This window comes from Rattus norvegicus, chromosome 20 (assembly GCF_021556685.1).
Source record: "Rattus norvegicus strain SHRSP/BbbUtx chromosome 20, alternate assembly SHRSP_T2T, whole genome shotgun sequence".
In the NCBI taxonomy this organism is placed as follows: Eukaryota; Metazoa; Chordata; class Mammalia; order Rodentia; family Muridae; genus Rattus; species Rattus norvegicus.
Genome location: NC_141553.1, coordinates 32690001 through 32695000, shown reverse-complemented (window position 1 = coordinate 32695000; position 5000 = coordinate 32690001).

Here is a 5000-nt window from a genome sequence, read left to right as displayed (position 1 = left end):
AGCCTGATCAGTCTTCTAAAGTCCAAAAGAGGTTTTGCTGTGTGAGGCAGGGAAACAAAAGACTCAGATATAATGGAGCTTATATAGTGTTCCGCTTAGAACGATAGGAAGCTCTGAGGCGTTAGCGGTAAATGAATCTAACGTGGGGTGTGGTGGCTCGTACCAGTAGGAGGATCAGGAGTTCAAGGCTATCCTCAGCTACATCGAGAGTTCAGGGCTAGCCTTAGACTACGCAAAAGCCTGTCTCAAAATAAAACTAAAAGCAAAACAAAACAAACACCAAGAGCCCAGCAGCTCTAATATTATTAGCTAAACTGTAACCAAACACCTCTCAGTCATTGAGTAGACAACTGGAGGTGGCATATTCACATAGAAGAATACTGTCAGGGTTGGGGACACAGGTCAGTAGTAGAGTGTTTGCCAACATCAATATGGCTCTGTGTTCAATCCTTAGTACCGAAGAAAATGAAAGAAAAAATATTTCAACGATATAATGCAATGGAGTCCAAGCATGGGCACTCTGTGCAAGAACCTTAAATATTTTATAGTAGTGGCTGGAGAAATGGCTCAGTGGCTTTGAACACTTACTGGCTGTCCTTCCAGAAGACTTGCGTTCCATTCCCGGTGTCCTCATGGTCAATCATAAACATTCATAACCCTAGTTCCAGGGATCTCACGCCCTCTTCTGGCCCCCTGTGGGAAGTGCACAAATATACACACGGGTCCCTTGCCCCCATCAGCCACTGGATACTGAGGAGCTGGAGGGGCAAGGTCTCAGCCCGTATAGAGTATGAACAACCAGGTAGATGGTTTCAGACAGCAGCTCATTTATTGAACTAGTGGGGCTAGTTTATATAGCTCGAGTTGGGAGACAGGGGCAGGGTAAGGGAGGAAGTGCTCCAGTGGACCCAGGGACCTTCCAAGCTTATCGGCAAGACTAGCAGACTGCCACTTACATGACTGTTGAGAAGCCAGTTCTCTGGTGTGGAAACAGAAGTTTAAGTAACTTTATCATGAAGTGGCCTTTGTTTCCACAGGGTTGAGTAGGCCCAAGCCTGATTTGTTTATGAAGTAGCCCCACTCCTATCATGCTCTCTGAGAAGTATCTAGGGTTTGGGCACCATCCTACTGCTCCTCATCTGGCTTGGGAACCCAACACGCGTATTTGATCAAAATAACAAACTTACACAATAAATTAAAAAAAAAAACTGAAAGAAGCCAGGCACAAAGACCACATATTATATAGTTAATGTATATGGAATATCTACATTAGGTACATCCATACTGTTTTCAAGGACTGGAGAGAGAGGGAATGAGATGTGTCAGTTAATAGGAATCCATTTCTATTTCGATATACTTCCAGAATTTGATAATAGCATTTGTTATATAACTTTGCAAATATATAGACATCACCAGACAGTACACATCAAATAAGAGAAGTGCATGGCGTGTGGATTATATCTGGAGACAGGTTTTGAACGTGACTAGATACTGGGCATCATGCTCTCACTGTGTCTGACTGTGAGCGAGAAGGATGCTTTCAAGGACGCAGAATATAAGAGTATAACTTACATGTCAAAGTTCCCACGACCGACTCAGGTCTGTTAACTTCGAGACAATTGGAGAGAGAAGAGAAGTCAGTGCTTTCAGATACAACCTCGGTTTGCTTAGAACTGGAGACTTCCTGTCAACAGGTACCTCTCGGGTCAGCTTCTGGCTAGGTCACCTTGCTGCCCAAGCCTCCGCTGCTCACCTGAGAATCACGTTCATGGAGTTGAGATGGAGTGATAAAGGGGAGGTTGCCTTATAGAGTCATGGTGGATGTTCTCAAACACTTACTGCTGTTTTGCCAGGAACTGACTGAGCTCTGAGTCCAGGCAAAGGAGGGAAAGACACTCACCTCAAGCTATTCTGAGATATTATACTGGTCAACTCTTACTGGAAGAGTTCACAGCCCCAGGCTCTCAAGAGCTGGTTGAGGTTTTGTGTGCCCGGATCTCCAGAGTTCCAAAGGTCAGAACACAGACAAGATGTGATGGCTTCAAGAATCTTTATTTTGGGGTAGGGTGGGATTGTTCCTTTCTCCTTGTGTTTTCCTTTAATTAAAACTTTGCTCTTACTGGAGCTAGAGAGATGTCTGAGTGATTAAGAGCACTGGCTGCTCTTCCAGAGGACCTGGGTTCATATCTCAGCACGTCCATGGCAGCTCACTTGTGTCTGTAACTCCAGTGTCTTTTCTGACCTCTGTGGGCACTGTGTGCATGGTGGTGCATAGACATGGGCAAACACTCATACACATAAAATAAAAGTAAGTAAATTCACCTACATTTATTAAGTTATCTGCGTGTGTCCACATGGCATGTATATGGAGGTCAGAGGAGCACAAGAGTGGTTTTTCTTCTTTCACCATGCTCCGGGTATTGAACTCAGGTTGGCATGTTTGGCAATAAGCATCTTGCTTTCCTGTTTCTTTTTCCTTATGCAGTTTATTCTTTAATCATTTTTTCTCTTCTGACTATCCACCTATCATCATCATCATCATCACCACCACCACCATCATCATCACCACCACCACTACCACCACCACCATCATCATCATCATCATCATTATTCTTATTATATTATTACTACTATTGACCCATAACATTAGATTATGTCCTGGATTTAAAAGGCAGTCATTTTTTTCTAATGTTCCAGAGCAAGGACCATTAGCACAGGTTTCACAGTTCAGCACTGGTCTCTACTGCTTCCTTCTCTCTGTCATCAAACCGCCTTTAACTTTCATGAGCTTCATAAGGCAGGTGTCCCTCACCGTTAGGTATTGGTTATTACAGGGTGGTCCACGGCTTTTGCATGCTGGACAACTGCTTCAAGTGAGCTAAGTCATTCTTAGCAAGGAGCCTTTGAGGCGAAGGGCAACATTCTACTTATTTGTCCTCTGACATTGCTGTCCTACTCTTTCTCTGTCAGCATTCCCCTCCATCTAAAGTCTCCTCATGAGAGAATCTATGGGAGGAAGAGCATGGAATGTTTCCCAAATGCCTCAGCATGGCCTGACCTCAGATCCATAAGCCAGGGTCATGGTACCTCTGGTTGGTGCAGTGCTTAAACCCGAGGGATGCTGACAGGACAAATATTATGGAAGTTGGCTCATTTCCAGGTAGGTGTTCTTTCCAGAGAGAACCATCTACAGTCCTAAGTGGTCAAGTAAGTTTCAGGAGAGGAAAATGAAGTGTGTCTACTGCCGTCATCCAGGCTGATGCTAGGTGAGTCAAGGTACTGCAGGACAAAATGCATACCTGGTCGGAAGGAAATCAGGCAGAACTCACCCACAAGGCATTCTGAGATCTCAAGAGGGGGTTGAAGTTACTTGCATAAGAATGAGGAAAGAAGAGAGCAGATGAGAAAACCTGCTGGACTAGAACTTCTCATTAGGTCTACTTCTGGATTTGCTACTATATTTAGCCTGAGAAAATGCCTACGTAAGAAGTAGAACATATCCCAGGTGTGATGGTATACACCTGGTACTGGGGAGGTACAGACAGAAGGACCGGGAGTTCAAAATCATCCTCAGCTACACAGAGAGTTCAAATTTTGCCTACACTACAGGAGACCTTGTCTCAAAATAAACCAAGCAATATAAACAGGTTTTTAACAATAACAACTAATAATGCCACTATACCCTAAGACTAGAGTGGTTTATTAATCTATTTACTTAAACTTCATCGGAGCTGAGGTGAAAATTTTAAAAACAATAAGGCATGTTGGCATGTTGGCACTCACTTGCAATTCGGCATTTACGATGATGAGGCAAGAGCATTACCATGAGTTCCAAGTCAACATGGACTACAGAGGACTAGTGAGATGAGTCATTAGGTACAGGTACTTGGGACAAAGACATGACCGCCTGATTTGATCCCAGGAACTTATGTAAATATGGAACCAACTTCACAAAGTTGTCCTCTGAACCACATGTGCACTGTGACATACATGCCACTGTACATACATCTCTCTCTCTCTCTCTCTCTCTCTCTCTCTCTCTCTCTCTCTCTCTCACACACACACACACACACACAATAATGATGGTTATGATGGCTTCTTTTTTTTTTAAAGATTTATTTATTTATTATATATGAGTACACTGTAGCTGTCTGCAGACACATCAGAAGAGGGCATCAGATCTCATTACAGATGGTTGTGAGTCACCATGCGGTTGCTGGGAATTGAACTCAGGATCTCTGGAAGAGCAGTCAGTGCTCTTAACCACTGAGCCGTCTCTCCAGCCCATGATGGCTTCTTATTGCTTCTTATTAAAGTAGGTTGAAAAAAAAATTTATTCCTACAATGATGGTTGATGATTGATGATGATGAGCAACCCAACTGGGTATGGTAGCACATCCCTTTAATTCAGCACTTGGGTATTCAGTGATTAGGAATTCAGTCATTCCTCTTGAGCTCACGGTGGATTTGTGGCCCAGCTGAGCAAAATAAAATCATGTTTTTGCTTTTTTTTTTTTTTTAAAAACTAAACCAAACCAACAAAGACGATAACAAAATAGCAACAACCAAACAAACCAAACCAACCAAATCTGAAAAGATAAAACTAAAACCAACTGAGCATGCACTGTGTGGTGGCACTTCTCTGGAATCCCAGAATTTGAAACGTTGAGGCAATAAAAAGGAGAAGGAACACGGTAGAAGGGTTTTTGCAAGCATTTTGCTTTGTGAAATTTCATTGTTTCTGTGAGGACTGCATTGAAACTTTGTCCCAAACAACCCTGTCAAAGGGTGGCGAGTTCAGATAAGGGACTGAAGAAAGCCATGCAGGTCTTTCCTAAATCGGGTTGGTGTCTTGGTTCTTCTGTGTACAGGACTTGTATCATTGCAAAGGCTTTCAGACTGTGATCTACAGTGTTTGCTCTCATCTGCTGGAGCTTCTCCCTTCTCAGTGGTCCAAGGGCTCTCAAGAAAGTACATGAGCATCGAGATCCCTTCACCAA